The sequence below is a fragment of the Saccostrea cucullata genome, unplaced genomic scaffold (genome assembly GCF_032062105.1).
Source record: "Saccostrea cucullata isolate Sc308-1 unplaced genomic scaffold, CSIRO_AGI_Scuc_v1 ctg5114, whole genome shotgun sequence".
NCBI classification, from domain to species: Eukaryota; Metazoa; Mollusca; class Bivalvia; order Ostreida; family Ostreidae; genus Saccostrea; species Saccostrea cuccullata.
The window spans coordinates 5,794-25,781 of NW_026930298.1; the positions used below are offsets into that span (position 1 = coordinate 5,794).

Consider the following 19,988-nt stretch of genomic DNA (forward strand, 5'->3'; position numbering starts at 1 on the left):
ATTAATTTATACGGAAAAAATTACAAATCCTGTCGTGTTTAAAATTAAAGACTTAGTGCAGATGAACAAAGTTGGTATATAAGCCTTTTATAGCCTATTTATTCAGATGTCGTTAATAGATTTCAATTCTACTGATTTGAAATAATATCTTAGTACCAAGCATCCTTTGTTTATTTTACCTTTGAAATTTATTTGATTTTTTTTTTAGAATTACAGTGCAGGGAACTAATTTTGTTACATAAACCAGCATCAGGATCAGCATAAGTAGGATCAGGATAGAACTAGCATCAGCATCAGCATTTAAAAAAACAGCATTACTTGGATCAGCATCAGCAAGCAAAGGATAGAACTAGCATTGACCAAAGTGAAAACAGATAAAGGAAAGTCATTCAATACAAATAACAAATAAAAGTTACCCCAAAAATTAATTTCAATGGCTTAAAATAGCGATGCTGTTTTTGAATTATCCACTTCCGGCAGGATAATCCTACTTTCGGTAGCATTACTAGCATTGACCAAGTTTCAAACCAGCATCAGGATAAGGATCAAACCAGGATCAGGATAAGGATAACTAGCATCAAAATCAGCAAGCAAAGGAAGCATCAAAATCAGCAAGCAAAGGAAGGATCAAAATCAGCAAGCATAGGAAGCACCAAAATCAGCATTGATGCTGTAACAAAATTATTTCCCTGCACTGTACGCAATCCCCAGAAATAGCGATTTTCGGTATATTAAAAATCAATATGTACATGTACGCTCCTTCGTAAAATAATCAGGTCTTTGCATTCATGTAAAAAATATTAATAAGAAGGTGTTAAACAATATTGGTCACATTAGCTGACACGAATGTCTTTTTAAACATCTCTTGTAAACCCCAGAAAGTAGCCCCCTATGCATTCGAAAAAATAAATAGTTCCGGTCAAAAACCTTTATATATTTATTTACAAAGTATATAAAATTTACTAGGAACAGGTACCTGAGTTGTCAAAAAGGCCTGAGAGGAAATATAAAAAAAATTCTGAACAGAAAGGAAAATCCCTTTTCCACATATGGAACTACTATTGAATAAGTTCATTTTGATTGGTTAGCTATTGGCGTGATACCCTTAGTCGACTTTTACTCTGCCTTGTCGTCGGAATAAAACCAACTTTGAGCCCGAAGTTAAAATAAGAAGAGAAATAAAATTTGAATCGATATATTAACAAGTTTGGCTTTCCAGAAAGCCTGAAATGTCATCTCTTTGGTATCAATAATGTCAAAGAAATAAAACAGAAAGGGAGATATTTTAATGCAATGAATATATGGATTATTACACCTGAAGTTCCCAAATGACTTATATATTCAGCAAACTCCACAGTAAAGTACGCAGTTTCTTTTGGCCGCAGTATATATATGGAAAGCATGGACGTCTGCGAGAGCACCAAAGGCGATTTTTGGTGGAATTTCATTCTAGCGGTCTTTGTGGTTCTGGGTGTTTACTATTTACTTAAATTCAAATACTTTCCTTGAACTATATTTTCTTAACACAATACGGAATTATCAACAATAATTATCATTCATTAAAAAGCAGCTAATCATTAAAGTTTGACAGGAATTAATTTAATAAATCCAATTACAGACTAAAAAATTAACATAAAATTAGCGTTGACCACTCTTCGTTCATTTTTTGCAGTAAGCTTGTTCTTTTGTGTGAGAACCAGTTTTCCCTTCCTGTCAACAAATCTATACATAGAAATCACGTCATTGTCAATTCTCCTTGTGTGGCTTACCCATTTAATAAGGCATAGTACTGAGGATCAATATATTTACGACACACCGAAACTATAGATATTTGTAAGCATCGTACTTCTTTTCTAAATTTTCCTTGGCTTTCGCCTAAACCGAAAGTAGATCGCACACTCCTAAGCTAGTTCTTCTAAAAGAAAACCAGTTTACAGGCTACTTGGAACTCTGTAAAACATCGAGGACTCCCGAAAGATTAATGGAGGCTTACACTAGGACTTCACTTCCGGCATACAATCTTAATGTGTCATCTCCCGAGGGAGATGACAATAAAAAGACATTTGCTTGGAAAATGGTAACTTTATATATGTATTTTTTTCTTTGATCCGTGGGATAGAAAGATATGTTAATCGCTTAACCAACATGCCATAATCATCTTGCATATGCATGTACATGTGCGTGTGCGCGCATGCAAAACGTAAAACGAGATATAGTTGATATCACTGTAACTTTTTATTCTTAAATTAGCCCTTAGATACTAAGCATATTTATAAAAAGTCTTAGAGGAATAAGGCACGAAAAGGGACATGGGGAGCGTTTGGGGAACATCTGTAACGGTCCCCGTTACAATTAGCACTAGTTTATTATCTATTTTGAAGACACAATAATTAAATGGCGGCAATACCTCTGAATTATATTCGTTTTATTGTCATGTAGAACCTTATATAAAGAATAAAAGCGTTCTTAAATAAATACATTTAATCTTAGATCAATATATTTTTATTGCCAGTTTAATAATCTACACATCCAACTTTTTGATCATCTGACCACTTGATAAGAATAGAATCTAATTCACTGATTATTCAATATTCCCTCAAAATCCCTCAGAAAACCCTCATATTATTATATCCTTTTAAACATAATAATTGATCTACTTAGCACTGATTTCAATAATGAGGTGACGTACGTGTAGATTCCATTTCTGACACTCACAGTCAGTTAAAATTAAACTATTGGATTTATCGCCATGATAATTAAATATCTGCTCTTTTTCAATTGAAAAGATTTACCATCCTAGTTGGGTTTAGTGTAGAAAATATGCACCCAAAACGTCACTGTTTTCTATCTGATTAAACTAAAAAGTTGAGAAGGATCAGTAAATTCCTGTGATAACGCTTTAAGGAATAATTGTATTATTTTTCGATTTCATGTTATGATCAATCGATTGGGTTGCGAGATAATTTGCATAAACGCCAAAGGCGTTTACAATCATTTACAATTTGTAATTTTATCTCAGATGAAGATATTGGAAATGTAAATATTTTGTTACATCAGGCAAAAGTCTGTAGATGAAAAGAAAATCAACCACATAATTAGAAAAAAAAAGAAAATTAAACATAAATAATAGACTAGGTATCTATAAGGATTATTGAAAAAAAGACATTGTAATAGTAGTTTATTCATATAAATTACACTGCAAAAAATACATTGTAATTTCAATCACTTTTAAGATCAACATACGACTTTTCGACAACCATTTATCACTGTACATATATCATATCAACTATCATCAACAGAACTACTTTGCTGAATATCACTATGATCATGCTGTGGCCTTTGATTTGACCTTCCTAATTATCCACGATGATATGATTGATTAATTATCAATGATTTCTTTTTCATTTTTATCTTGAATTCATATATCTCGTTGACGTTGAAATTAAAGGCACCACTTTGTACAATCTGTTTCATATTTGAATATCGTGATGTTTATAAACGATAAAGGCCAACTTACATGTACGTTTACAATTAACGAGATGACTTCAACTTTTACATCGTCAGGCTTCCTTATTTATGAAGTAATAAATGTATACAGCCATCTCCTGTATATGTCGTTTACCTCTCCATCTTATTCGACAATCAAAAGCATATTCCTTCGAGTTTATGAACCGTGGAAGGCTACTGAAATATAGGTTGATGTTACAGGGATTTCAACTACCTCGTTTTAATTCGTCATTTTGTTAATTCCATGGTTGTTATATCGATCTTGATCTTATATATTGTTTATCTACCCTAATTACACGGCCTAATAATAGAATTAAGTTTTTTCTATTATTAAACTCCTTTATTCGGAATACATGTTTGTGTTAAAACAATCCATATAAAGCATATCTGAAATAAGTTAATGTTTAAATATTGTTTTTCTATATGTTTTGCATGTACATTGATTATTTATTTGCACAGGTCACATTGATTATATATATGCTTAGGGTTCTATACGATTAAAAACTGCCTTCTATCACATCAAATCTTGTTTACCCAGTCAAGTATCGTGCATTTGCATTAAATTAGGGATTTCTTTTCTAGGGACCGTTCACGGTAGCTTAGTCGGTAGAGCGCTGATCGGGAGGCCGTGAGTTCGTATCTCGGCCGCGACTGACCTAGTCGATAAAATTGGTAGCAACTGTTCCTTCGCCATGCTCTCGGCACTTTGAAGTGAAAGTTGCGGGTCCTTCGGATGAGACTTTAAGGGGACGAAACATGTATGGTCACGTGACTAAGTTTAATTACGTCATAATCTCTGATAAAATATGTACAAAACCAGATTAAAACCACAGTATTTGTAAAAAAAAAAAAATTACTGTTTGTTTGAGTTCACCATCTTGTATAAAAATATCTAAAAAACATTCTAACTTTCTTGCAAATAGTTTCAAATTACGAAATAGATTGATCCACTCTTCTGCTTCCCTACACTGCGCGTCCAACAAGTCGTTGACGTCATAGTGAATCTTAGTACACAATGATTATACAAGGTAAAACATGGGTAGTATAATATCATAAAAACGAGCCATGATCAGTACATGTGGAATATTTTATGAATTACAGAACACAAAAATATTTTTACATTATTGTTGACGGAAATATATTGTAGTTATGTCTTACTTAGCTTATTTCGCAAATGTGTGACGTCATAGTGAGATTTTCCCGTACTTGAGAAATGTAAACATGACACGTTTTTCTCATGCTCATGTCTTGTTTAACTATGCCCTGTGCAATATTGAGCTCAGCTTCACCAATCGATATTTTTGCAGTTAATCAATAACATAACGAACTTGCATTTCGACGTAATTTTTCAAATATTGAATGATAGGATTTTTTGAAAATTAATTTTTTTGTCGTTCAAGTTGTCTTAAAAAGGATGTAATTTTCCGTCTCCAGATGCGACGTGACAAAAGAATCTTGCTTTTTCGAATTTTTAACCCTATTCATACTCTGAAATATTTAAAAAGACACATGTTCGCTGACATATTTATTATTTATGCTGAAAAAATCCCATTATGGACCGAGTAATGGGCCCAGAAACAAGGAGAATCAAACCTTCACTCAGACACTGTGGGGCATAGTATTTGTCACTCAATATCTCAGAAATAAATCTAGAAACCTTTTGATATATCTGCTTGAAGGTATGTGGGACATACTAAATATGAGATATACAAAATATGAAAAAAAAATTGAATGACAGGTATTTTTTCAGCTTAAGGTCCTTCATCCCCTTAAAAACCGAAGCCCCTTGTCAGCGGCAGGCGTTGGCACAATAAACATCCCTCACTGCTCAATGGCCCTCATTATAAGCCCTTCACCGGCATACGGTGACGTATCCATATGAGTGAGAAATTCTCGAGAGGGACGTTAAACAATATACATTCAATCAATCTTTGCTAGGGAAATTACTTCTTGATCAAGCATGAACAACAATTTTTCACTTTCTCATATAGGGATGCTCAATCCTCCATGGCACCTGATCCCACCTCTGATGTTTTGGAGGTCCGTGTTTGCTCTGCTCCTATTTTGTATTGTTTTATGGACTTTGATATTGAATACTGTTCGTTATCTCCACATTCTTCTCATAAAATCAATTTAGAGAGGAAAATTAGGATCATATCAATAGATCTAGAATTATTAACATTTTTCAAGATTCTCTCTCTCTCTTTCTCTCTTTCTGCATTCTACGTTACGTTGTCTTATGTACAGTTAATCATACTTAAATTTTCTATAAAAATTATAAAAAAAATTTAATGTTTCGCCTTTAGGAAGATATCAATAATACCAGTCATCAATGTATTTATTTAAGGACTTGGTAAACCTTTAATTACATGTAGCATTTTAATGTTTAATGTTAAAACATGTAAATGGAATATGCAAGATATTACAGGATACTTTACAAATTTATTTTCAGTCAGAATATACATGTACAGAGGCAAGGAGCAAGTGTTAATCCTTTGCAGTTGCATTCTCTCCTTCTAGATAGAACTGGTTTTCTAAAAAGTCATCAGCAAACATAAGTGCTTGATGTAATGCACCTAAAGCCAGAATGTTTATGTTAGTTTGAAGTTTTGTTTCCTTTTCATAATTTTTAACCGGAAGAACATGAGATCTCGGAATTGCAATGACGTCAGCAGCTTTGTTGACAGCGTCCTCTACAACTTCACTCAGGAACATATTGCTGACGTCATTCTCCACCATAGGACATATCTTGTCCATCTTCGTCAGAAACACTAACTGAGGTATGTCTGATTTTATAAATAGAAGAAAATTAATAGAGTACAATGAAATAGTCGGAATTTGGTATATTCTATCTGATAGCAAGTACTCGTATAATAAGGTAACACATACATATCATAACATTAATTTAGAAGGTACAAATATCCAGAAATACTCGTAGTTCGGAATTGAAGAATTGATAAATAAGTTTTGCAAAATTTGTTTAATTTTATTCATTTTGTAGAATATATAGAACATATTTAAAACGTACCCCTTTCCACTACGTTAGCCTTGATGTCTTTGAGTTTTTTAATGATACCTTCCGATAGAACATCAAGTGTACTTCCGTCAATAACAAACACAACAACGTGCATTCTCTCTTTTAAAGTTGGATATTTGGTGAAACCGTGAACTTTTGAGGATGCTTTCTCAGCAGGATTAAACTGAAAAATAAAATGTTCAGCTGTTAATGAAATGCAGTGTATGTACAGATTAAAATTTGCTATCTCATTTATATCATAGAAGTAGCATGAAAACTTTTTATTAGTTTGGGAAATTTTCAATATGAAGATAATAGATATTTAAAAGACTAGACAATCTGTGAACTGGCTTAAAATATTTCATACATGTGTTTTTATACGTTTTTTTTCGAACATAATGTACTTCATTTAATTGCCTTCTCCTTTTATTTCATACCAAAACATAAGCAAAACTTCATATGTTTTAAAAGTCTGAATATCGAATACCGGGTATCAGAAATGTAATATCCTATATTAAATGTTGTGTCGAAAATTAAAGGAAAATGTGGAACGAACTTAAAACACCCTTCGGATTATCTGCCTGCTAGTTGAGCAATAGATCTTCATTCTTTATAGACAGCCCCTCCTCCACTCCCCTAGTGTCACAAATCCTCAGTTTCAAAAATCTCTTTGTTGCTGGATCACGAATTTGAAACTTTTCAAACTGTTTAAAGCAATAGAAAGATTTTTCAAACTGTGTTACATGTACAGCTTGAAACCATAAAATGTCACTTTTGCTACATCGATATTCAATTTACAGCCAAAATTACCATAAAAGCAAAATTTTAGCGAGGATATAATTTTGGCATTATATAAGCGAGAGTGTCAAGATCGCTTCTCTTAATGAATTGCGTTTTATTTGAATAGCTGTTTTAAAATCGCTAAAATAACATCTCACTTGAAAGAAAATGCCATTTTTAAGGGGAAAAATTTCCACTTATACGGTAAAACTTCATACACTCTTCGTTAAGCTGGTCTCAGCGCTTCCAGTACAAGCCCGGGATGATATGGTCCCCTTGTAGATTGAATTGATTGTGTTCAGAATGCTGGATTTCCCAGCTCCAACCTGACCTATCAGTAAGACGTTGGTCTCTGGAACATCCGACTCCTCAAACGGTTCATATGTTGTTATTTTCTCCTTCAATTCATTAAAAGTCTGCACAAATGGAATTCCATTTTTGATAAATTGATATGAATAATATAGAATACGTTTATAAAAGCTATATAATGACAATATACATGTAGCTCAACGCACTTTTTAAAGTCACGTGGTTTTTCGCACAAAAGGTCACAGTATCACAGTCTTATAATGCAAAATTGTATAACGTAACAAGAAAGCAACAAAACAACTATATATATATATATATATATATATATATATATATATATATATATATATATATATATATATATATATATATATATATATATATATATAAAGATTTTAAACTACATTTTTATCCTATTCCATTACCTTAAGCATAATTTGCACATAATAATTGGTAGTATTTATATATGCTTATGACAGTTCCTAAATGATTTTCTGAGGGTTTCGGGTCAAATACAGCCGCCTTTGTATCCGTTTAATTTAAAACATACCTTTTTTGTCTAGATACAGAAGCAGTGCACTTCATAGGATCATAGTATTAAGGAAACTTCGATTTATCTATGGTAGAATCATGCACATTTAAAACTATTCATGTGTACAAACAAATTCCCTTCAAAAGCATCGGGTTTTAAAGCTTAAGATAATGATTTTTAGATTATATGCACCTTTATCGGTAAATATTAAATGATATAAGGGTTATTTCTCGTACTGAAGCTCGCTAACTTTACGATTTGTTGCAAGAAAAATGTTTCCTTAATTACGCAGCACAGTTAAGGTTACAAAAAGGAGGCGGAGCCTAATTTGTACGGGAAAACTTGACTATGACATCATACACAATATACGTCATACAGCATTTCTTTAAAGTAACACAAAATGAGTTTATCTGCTAATTCAACCAGTAAGAAATCATTAAACAACATAAAACCTTACTACAGCGTGTTGTTTTGTCGTTAGTTAAATCCCACAAAACAAGTTATAAACAAGTCACTGATCACAATACACTTGTCAATATGACGTCATTTCTTACAACGTGACGTAGTTTGTATGTAGTGAGAGACAGATCAAGTAATATTTTCTAAACAAAATATGTATTCTCTTATTAAATAAAATAGTATTAACATATATTCTTTGGGCCAATAACTTGAGTTTAATGTCTACTTCACAATTTTTTAATACATGTATATTTTCTGTACATTACGTATTTAATTGACACTGCCGTATATTTGTATGCAAGTACATCGGAGGGTAATGCGGGGGGTCTTAATAAAACGATCTAGTGCAAGGGCATACACTCTATGGATCAAAGTAAGCTTTAACATTTCATTTATAGAACTATTAAGGTATCTGAAAAGTGCTGCGATCCTGATGAAATCTTAAAAACAATTTAATTATATCAATATTTCATACCGCTGACCAGCAACAAATATAGCATTCGGTCATACAAGTATAATTTTAATAAAGAAATTGCAGAATTCAAACAGGATCGCAGCACTTTTTAGAAACTACAATGCCTGTTGAAATTATTTATATACTAAACTTGGAAATTTAACTTGGTTATGCCCTTGCACTAGTGACATTTATACGTAACATCAATACTTCAAGTCAATGTGCTAAAATCGCGTGACTGTCGCATCACGTGACTAGTCTAAATATAAAATATAATCGTCCTCGATATGCAGCTATTAATCATAATTACAATTATCCGATATAGATAATGTACTAAAAATAATCGCCATCCCGATTACGAATACATTTTTAAATACATTATGTACGTGTACCTGTAAATCCCACTCTGGCGCGTCTCTCCATGGGGTGTCAGCCTCTTCCTCTATTGGGCCATCTTAAATATACGTTACAATATTATGCTTTAAAAAAGGACTTGAATTGCTGCTAAGATGCTTTCATGAAGTTATCAATTTTGGGACTTAAAATTATGTTTTTCCAAAATATTTTCTAATCATTTTTGTCTTAAAATATATGCTACTAATTACTGATAATTTGAAACTCAATCTTTGTGGAGTGAATCAATCCTGCACTTATATTATTTTGGACAGGCTAAAAAGTGCTAACAATCCCCCATCTCAAATTAGCAGAGTGCTATAACTGCTGCTAAAAAGCCTACTATGTGTTTTAATCACAATTCTTGCATCTTTATTGACGAAGAATACTTCTAGTAAAATTAGTAAGAGGTAGAATTATATTATATAGATATAGAATTACATAGAATTATGAACGATAGAAAGATGAAAACTAATTCTATTAAAATGTATTTATTTTACCAAATTAACATCCAGGCTCAATATATATATAAAAGATATATTTTGCCATTGAGAAAAATAAAATTTATAAAGCTATAAATATTTGCTAACTAGTTAAAGCAATTGTTTTTTAAAAAAGGGCACGAGACATTTTCCCCTTAGACAAATTGCCCAACACATCAAAGTAAAACTGAACATAAAATACCGTTGTTTACTCAGTAGTGGGAATGAAAACAAATAAAGTTTTAATGAATTCAGCTTGGTAAATCAATTTGGTTACATATCGTGATTTAAATTGAATATTGTGTTTGATATTTTATTTATCAGATCAAAGAGTTATACTCTAAATAAAAAAGAAAAGACAAAATACCCCTTGAAGCAGATTATAATGTAAAGAATTTTCTAAAGCAAGCTATATATAATATTGCATTTTATAATTCTGTCTCAAGATCCAAAATTAAAATACACAAATTATTTGGAATAAAGTTGAAAAACACTTACATTTTCACGGATTGTAACCTACCTCTAAGTAGGTAGACCTCCAAGTCAGTGACGTTATTATGTCCATTTGATACAGACTTGGCTGTATCACCAGCTAGATTAAAGCCTTTGCCGGAAAATAAATTGGTAGTGGACAAGGGGAAATATCCTGACGAATTCCTCAAAAGCTCAGATTTTTCAATAGACCATAGACTACCAGATAGTGGTCCATATATACTATGCCTAAAATAGTTGTCCCCACTTCCTGATAAGTATGGAAATTTCTTAGCATTCCATTTTCCTGCAGAGTATAATTTAAAGAGGAATGCATTTTGATCTATAGCCCAGTTACCAACACTCTCCCACATCTCGGAAAGATAACCTCCATAAACGTACTTATCTACATTATAAAAGATTGTTATTGTAGGTCCCCTTTTGTCACAGAGTTCGTGAAATTTCTGCGGTGTTCCTCCATCTCTGCTGATTTTATACAAAAGCTGGAAATGACATTTTCGACCAATCCATTCTGATAGCTGCTTTTTGTCTTTGTGCTTCAGTAAACCGTTCATCTTAATGCTTTATAGAAAAGAACAAACAAAATAGAACATTAGTGACTTTACGTGTATCAATGGAAAGAATAAAAAAATACGCAGCACAGTTAAGGTTACAAAAAGGAGGCGGAGCCTAATTTGTACGGGAAAACTTGACTATGACATCATACACAATATACGTCATACAACATTTCTTTAAAATACCACAAAATGAGTTTATCTGCTAATTCAACCAGTAAGAAATCATCAAACTACACAAAAACTTACTACAGCGTGTTGTTTTGTCGTTAGTTAAATCCCACATAACAAGTTATAAACAAGTCACTGATCGCAATACACTTGTCAATATGACGTCATTTCTTACAACGTGACGTAGTTTGTATGTAGTGAGAGACAGATCAAGTAATATTTTCTAAACAAAATATGTATTCTCTTATTAAATAAAATAGTATTAACATATATTCTTTGGGCCAATAACTTGAGTTTAATGTCTACTTCACAATTTTTTAATACATGTATATTTTCTGTACATTACGTATTTAATTGACACTGCCGTATATTTGTATGCAAGTACATCGGAGGGTAATGCGGGGGGTCTTAATAAAACGATCTAGTGCAAGGGCATACACTCTATGGATCAAAGTAAGCTTTAACATTTCATTTATAGAACTATTAAGGTATCTGAAAAGTGCTGCGATCCTGATGAAATCTTAAAAACAATTTAATTATATTTATATTTCATACCGCTGACCAGCAAAAAATATAGCATTCGGTCATACAAGTATAATTTTAACAATGACATTGCAGAATTTAGATAGGATCGCAGCACTTTTTAGAAACTATAATGCGTATTGAAAATATTTATATACTAAACTTGGAAATTTAACTTGGTTATGCCCTTGCACTAGTGACATTTATACGTAACATCAATACTTCAAGTCAATGTGCTAAAATCGCGTGACTGTCGCATCACGTGACTAGTCTAAATATAAAATATAATCGTCCTCGATATGCAGCTATTAATCATAATTACAATTATCCGATATAGATAATGTACTAAAAATAATCGCCATCCCGATTACGAATACATTTTTAAATACATTATATACGTGTACCTGTAAATCCCACTCTGGCGCGTCTCTCCATGGGGTGTCAGCCTCTTCCTCTATTGGGCCATCTTAAATATACGTTACAATATTATGCTTTAAAAAAGGACTTGAATTGCTGCTAAGATGCTTTCATGAAGTTATCAATTTTGGGACTTAAAATTATGTTTTTCCAAAATATTTTCTAATCATTTTTGTCTTAAAATATATGCTACTAATTACTGATAATTTGAAACTCAATCTTTGTGGAGTGAATCAATCCTGCACTTATATTATTTTGGACAGGCTAAAAAGTGCTAACAATCCCCCATCTCAAATTAGCAGAGTGCTATAACTGCTGCTAAAAAGCCTACTATGTGTTTTAATCACAATTCTTGCATCTTTATTGACGAAGAATACTTCTAGTAAAATTAGTAAGAGGTAGAATTATATTATATAGATATAGAATTACATAGAATTATGAACGATAGAAAGATGAAAACTAATTCTATTAAAATGTATTTATTTTACCAAATTAACATCCAGGCTCAATATATATATAAAAGATATATTTTGCCATTGAGAAAAATAAAATTTATAAAGCTATAAATATTTGCTAACTAGTTAAAGCAATTGTTTTTTAAAAAAGGGCACGAGACATTTTCCCCTTAGACAAATTGCCCAACACATCAAAGTAAAACTGAACATAAAATACCGTTGTTTACTCAGTAGTGGGAATGAAAACAAATAAAGTTTTAATGAATTCAGCTTGGTAAATCAATTTGGTTACATATCGTGATTTAAATTGAATATTGTGTTTGATATTTTATTTATCAGATCAAAGAGTTATACTCTAAATAAAAAAGAAAAGACAAAATACCCCTTGAAGCAGATTATAATGTAAAGAATTTTCTAAAGCAAGCTATATATAATATTGCATTTTATAATTCTGTCTCAAGATCCAAAATTAAAATACACAAATTATTTGGAATAAAGTTGAAAAACACTTACATTTTCACGGATTGTAACCTACCTCTAAGTAGGTAGACCTCCAAGTCAGTGACGTTATTATGTCCATTTGATACAGACTTGGCTGTATCACCAGCTAGATTAAAGCCTTTGCCGGAAAATAAATTGGTAGTGGACAAGGGGAAATATCCTGACGAATTCCTCAAAAGCTCAGATTTTTCAATAGACCATAGACTACCAGATAGTGGTCCATATATACTATGCCTAAAATAGTTGTCCCCACTTCCTGATAAGTATGGAAATTTCTTAGCATTCCATTTTCCTGCAGAGTATAATTTAAAGAGGAATGCATTTTGATCTATAGCCCAGTTACCAACACTCTCCCACATCTCGGAAAGATAACCTCCATAAACGTACTTATCTACATTATAAAAGATTGTTATTGTAGGTCCCCTTTTGTCACAGAGTTCGTGAAATTTCTGCGGTGTTCCTCCATCTCTGCTGATTTTATACAAAAGCTGGAAATGACATTTTCGACCAATCCATTCTGATAGCTGCTTTTTGTCTTTGTGCTTCAGTAAACCGTTCATCTTAATGCTTTATAGAAAAGAACAAACAAAATAGAACATTAGTGACTTTACGTGTATCAATGGAAAGAATAAAAAAATAGAAAACTTTGTTCAGTAAAACACGCTTATAGAAAAGGCCAAGGAGGAAAACTTTCGTAGTTTGTAATTATACATTAAGACATTACAATGCAAATCATTACAAAACATCTTCGGGTTGGTAGTTTCAGTTTTTCATAACCCCCATGGATGGGGTAGAAACAAAGTTTTCCGAACGACAACTAGGAAAAACTATTTTCCCAGGAAAGCAAAGCAAGAGGCAGTCATATTTACATTGTAGCATTCATAAGTAGTGCATTTTTAGGTTTGTTCAGATTATGCAATTTTTGGTGGACTGGGGCCACACTGAGGAATGAAAAGTATACGTAGGATTTCGAAGAAAAATTCTTAGTTAAAGAGTCTAAAAGTTGATTCAAAGCATGACCACGAGTTATAGGGTAGGAATACATGTACATTGAACGATCAAAGTGTAACATAGAAATATATAGGACAAATAATCTACAAATGAACAAGAATTGTCATAGCTACACAGATGAGCAATGTGGCCAATGGGCCTTTTTTCTTTTACGAACATCTGTGGACTTTTATGGAAATGACAGACTTTTACAAACTTTTACTTAGACATTTAAAACTCTTTTGTATACCAGAGGGGAAGTATCTTCTTTCAATCTGATTTTCATGTTTCTGAAGGAATCGAAAAAAAGGAAGAAAAACATCCCGGAAGGAAAATAAGCCCGATTTGGTCGGTGTGGGAATTGTAGGGGTTGTGGATAGGGTGGTTGCCATTTCCTTCCGGTTCGAATTTATCTGTACCTAAAATGGTCAACTTTAAAGTAATTGTTAAGCTTAATTTTTATATCAAAAATTAAACAAGAGGCCCATGGGCCCATCGCTCACCTGAGTTGCTATGACGATGCTGTTCTTTACAAAGGGGTAAATTTATAAACAAGAACAATCGGACTTGAAATATATTTTTAAATTAATTTATCGATCAGATTGAAGGATGCTTCCTACAGTTACTTAAAATCTGGCTAGCGTAGGAATTGATAAATTTATTAAACTATGTAGTGAATGTCTAGTCTCCAAAAAGTGCATGTTTATATCAGGGAGGTCATATTTAGTCCACATTTCAGTTGATACTATATTTCCTTTCATAAACGATAATGTTTATCATCTCTGCCCTTTTACAAAATAACTACTGATTAATGATTTTGCAAATAAAGAACCATGGCACTTAATGTTTAAACGGAATTATAAATGGAAGTAAATGGAATCTACAACAAAGATATGAATAGTCATAAAATGAGAATAATTTGACAGCACAGCTGAATGTCTTACCTACGATGCTTAAAAACTACTTTCGATTTAGATTGTTAATATCAGATCTAAGTATGGCGACCAAAATCCATCATTAAACTATAAAGTTGATCGAGAAAAATATAGCATGTCAAACGTTGCGGCATTCGATCTTTTCCACTTGCATTGTATAATCTTTATTAGTACTATAGCTGTCATTTTCTATTTGTATTGTAACATTTTTTACCTATATTGATGTAATTATCATTTTCATTGTTTTAATTGTATTCTATATTTTCCATTTGGGAAATTAAAAAAAAAAACCAAACAAACAAAAAACACTTGAATTGTATAATTTTCCCATTTGCTTTCTATACATGTATTTTTCCATTTGCGTTCTGCAATTTCCTATTTGTGTAATCGCAAATATTTTATTTGTATTGGATTTTATTTTTATTTCTGATCGACAATATTTCTTCTGTATTGTATACAAGGATTGCTTACTTATTTTGTTATGATGAATTTAATGAATCAAGATTGAACCTGCATCATGTTAAAATAAGCGAGAGGTATTAGCTTTACGTTATATTCTGACACGCAAAAGAAACGCAACTTACTACTTTAGGGAGGAATAATTATGTAAAGTAAAAATTTTGTATCTTAACATTATGGATATCTTCAATTTAGTAAACACCGGTAATTTAACGGTTGAATGATTTTCATACCATAACCGGAAGTCAAGTTTGAGTCTGCTTAACAGAAATAAAAAATTGCATGTTTAACAAAACATTTTGCAATTTTATGGAGTTTTAAAGGTTTTAACTGTTCATCATAAGTAATAGAGCAATATTTCAAAAAATAAACTCTCCTTTCGTTTCCCGTAACGATGCAAAGGCTTCTTGAAAATGGCTTAAGTAAGCATTTCCATTGCTCAAGTTTGAAAATTTCAATATAAAGGTGATGGAGAGTTGCTGATGCAAAAATTCACAACATTACACCCGAACAAGGTCTTACGTATCATATTCATTAAGGACAGTCCTTGTACAGGAAGTCCAAGGGTGACTACACTCCTCTAAGTTAGAGAAAATTCGACCTAATCATCTGAAAGAAAGGCATTTAATATGGCGAAGAATGATTCCTTCGCTCAGATCTCGATATTGATGAACCTATTGTATCGTAGAAATTAAGCTGCAATGGTTGTTTAGGGCAGTCTTGCACGTTTATCTTGAATGTCTGGGAGGGGGGTGTTTTAACAGTCATATGTTACTTAGTAAAGTAAAAAGATAAACATTTAACATTTTTATCAAATATCTGATGTTTTGAAAAGTGAGTTTAGCCTTACTGTATTCATTTTTGAAAATCATAAGGAAAAAAAATCAAACATTTGTAGATTACTGCTTGTTGCGTTTCTTTTGCGTGTCAGTATATTGTATTTTAAGAATCGAATCAAATGCGAGTTCTTATCTAACATAAAACGGCGTCGGAAATAGTCCCCATACTTTTGTCCATAGTCTGTATTATCCTTATATCTTTTGATAGAGAAGAGTTAGGACTTTAATATTTGACATGCGCAATGCCTGTAACAAGATGGTTCGGAACATTCTATAATTCCTTTACATCTTGACCATGACTTTTGACTTTAATTTAAAAAAAAACTTTATTGATTACATTTGTATGTCATGTGATACGGGTTTCACGTTTGACAAAATAGGCTATATAACATGATGATATCTCATCCATTAAGACATATACATTTAAAGCCTTGAATTAAAACTCCTTACTTCGCGATGCTAAAGCAGACATTTTTTCCTCTCCTCCACTTGTTTGTGAGTTTGACTATTTTTTTCTTATACCATACTAGATGAAATCTCGCGAAAGCGCAGGGAATACATTTTTTTCCACTATACCAACAGAAAAATTCCAATATTCTATACAATGGTTCGTGGTTTCTTTTGATAATTAATCCTCTGCTGCGAAAGGGAAATATATGTTGCGTTATCTGTTATCGTTATTGTTATTGAAATTTTAATATTTATATTAAATTTTCACGGGGCATTATTTTTTTTTAATTGCTAAATTGAAAGCATTTGTAATCAAATAGAGTTAAATAAGCCTTTGAAACACTAATCCTACCATAATATTACATTAATTATCAAATTTTTTTATGTACATGATTCTTAAGTGCAATTTCAAAATACTTTTTCGCATATTTTTCATGGGAAATAGAACGTACCTATAAAATATTTACAACGTTTTCCAAACAAAAAAAAAATCAAGTTTAAATGATCATGTTTTTGAAATGTTCTATGTAGATCAGATTCAACCAACTCTCCCACCCCTTTCATGCAGAAAAGAAAATAGCGGTGTCTTTTAGTAATATGATTTTCTAATTAAAGATACAAAATTATGTCTTTTCTTCATTAGCACTTAAAAATGTAATTACACGACTTTGGAAATAATGAATATCACTACCAAATTTGATTTTCAGTTACAATTTTAAATAACTATTTCAAAACAATTTTTTAACTGAAAGGTAGATTGACGTCGTGTTTTTGACGTAAGATAAAGTGTCGTTTTGAAAGAAGGGATAATAAAATTTTACAGAAGAAAAGGTACTATTAGTTTATTAAAATACTTCCGATGGGGTTTTAAACAAACCATATTATTCTTTCTATAAGTATGAACAGTGTCAGTAATAACTACAATTTATTTTGTAAGTTTAAATTCAATTCCCCACGCTTGTATTAAAAACTTAACACTTATCCAACTAAAGGGTCAATACGTATCCCGAACGCTAATATCGTAATTTAGTTTAAACTTTATTTCATTCAAATTAGACACCATATAACTCATTCTTCAATACTGGTGAATTTTTAAAATATATTTCTTTTCTCCCTTATTTTCCAATAAATAAAGTGTAAGCAGATAGATTGATATTGATATGATTTGTTACTTGTGCAAGGATATAGTATAAATAGCTTTATGGATATGAGTTGAGGAATAAAAAAATATTGATCATTGTTGTATTGCATTTAGGGGATTTCGATTGCAGAAAATGTGACATAATTTTCGACTAGGCATAAAGATGTTGTTTTATTTAAAAATAAAATCATTTGGCATGATATATGTGTACATTATCTTCGCATATAAATGAAATAATATATTTATTTTGTCAAACATGCTAAAATTATCCTAATTATTTTTTTCTTAACTTAAAAATTTGTGGTTTATGTTCGTAACGCATGGTGTCCATATGCATTGAACTTTTAACACCTCTCTACAAACATTAAATAATTTGTCAAGTTCAATTTCTGTGTTAAATTAGTGAGTATGTGTGATAAATTATTTTTAACAATATGCCTCATGAACATAACTCAGTTCTGTTTGTAATTTTAAAATGATCTCTGATTGTAAAATTTTTGGTGTCTTGACCGTTATGAACATAATAGCTTTCAGTATGATTGCTAAAATAACAGCCAATGAATCAAAAGTTTGGCTCAGGAAGTCCGTAGCAGTGGTATAATTATAAATTGAAAACGAAAGTAGGAAGGTTGCGCAGCTGTCTGCTAAAAAACATGGCGATGCTCATTGTGTCCATGTGGAAGAAAAAAGTTACGTACATAATAGATTCGGTAAGTATTTTTATATTGTATCAATTTTAGTGAATGTTTAACACATAAATTCAGTCATGGTATCTTTATACCATGTAGCTAATAATCAGAAACTAAAATATGTCGCTTATGACAATACAAAATGCATAAATCTGTCCGAGTCGAGTACTTACGGTTTAACATTTGACTTTTGATTCGCGTCTTTTGTTACGAACATAATTGTTTTTGCATTATTTGTATAATCTATAAATGATAAAGTTATATTGTACTATATTTTATTCTATATTTGTTAGTTTTGATCTGTTCTTATCAAAGGATGAATAGATAGTTTTCATATGACCTAATTTTAGCAAAAGTTAGCTCCCGTTGGCCGCCACACTGGAGGTCCAAATGCTCATATTCCTTCATTGTTCAACCAATTTTAAATTTTCATATTTGCGATTTTGAATTAGGAATCATTATTTTTCTGAAGTATATAAATTTTTGGAAGCCTCCTTTATTAAGAAAAAAATATTTAATAAAGATTTTCCACCAAATATTTCTGCTATATTTTCTTAAACTTGGTAAGACAAAGAGGAAAACTCACCGAGTCGACCTCCAATATGGCGACCAACGGGAGGTAACTTTTGCTAAATTTGGGTCCATCGAAAACTATGTATACTTATTGAATATTTGTTTTAATATTGCCATATCATTCACGCAATTACGTTCGTAACAGAGACACGAAAACGTGAAGTAGTGACATAATTTGTGCTTTAATTGCCTTCTTTCTGGTTTTATCAAGGATATATAATAAATATAATTAAACAGCATATGTGTTGATTACATCATGTTGTATTTTGTTTCATATATTTTTTTTCTTTCAGATTTACAAGAAATGGCTGAATTATGTTCGTAATAATGATTCAAAGATCCAAGACTCAAAATAGAAGACCTAGGATATTTAGCAATCCATCTGACAATTTACTTGTCTGCATTAATTCTCTTTGAAAACTAGTCTATTATTAAGCTTTGAAATGAAATATTAAAAGTATTAAAGACAAGTGTTCGATTGTCTTGTTATTTTTTTTTTCTTTTTTAAAGCCTGATTCGGAGCTAGGTGTCCATGTTACTTACATTATTTCTCTTTTTTGAAACTAAAAATAAAATTTGTGACTTTTTAATAAATTCCATTTAATATAACATTATACATGATTTAATCATACCTTATTGATTACATTTTTTTCACACTCTAACAGCTTGTTAAATTCTAGTAACATGTTACTTGTTTAGTGCTTATGTAAGTAACGGTGTCCATTGGTAATCTTGGATTTTCTAGTTATAATGGAATAAGATAGAAATAAGTCATGCAATAAAACATGCAAACTAGTGTTTATATACTTCAAAAAGGAGGATTCACCAGAAAAGAATAGCTTATTGATTTAAAAAACTGTCACTGTGG

The 19,988-nt window shown here is 31.5% G+C and overlaps 1 pseudogene; it reads right to left on the reverse strand.

Annotated features, from left to right (window-relative positions):
* Positions 1 to 5,853: 5,853 nt before the first annotated feature.
* On the reverse strand, positions 5,854 to 10,981 carry LOC134283630 (interferon-induced protein 44-like; annotated as a pseudogene).
* Between the last annotated feature and the right edge of the window lie 9,007 nt (positions 10,982 to 19,988).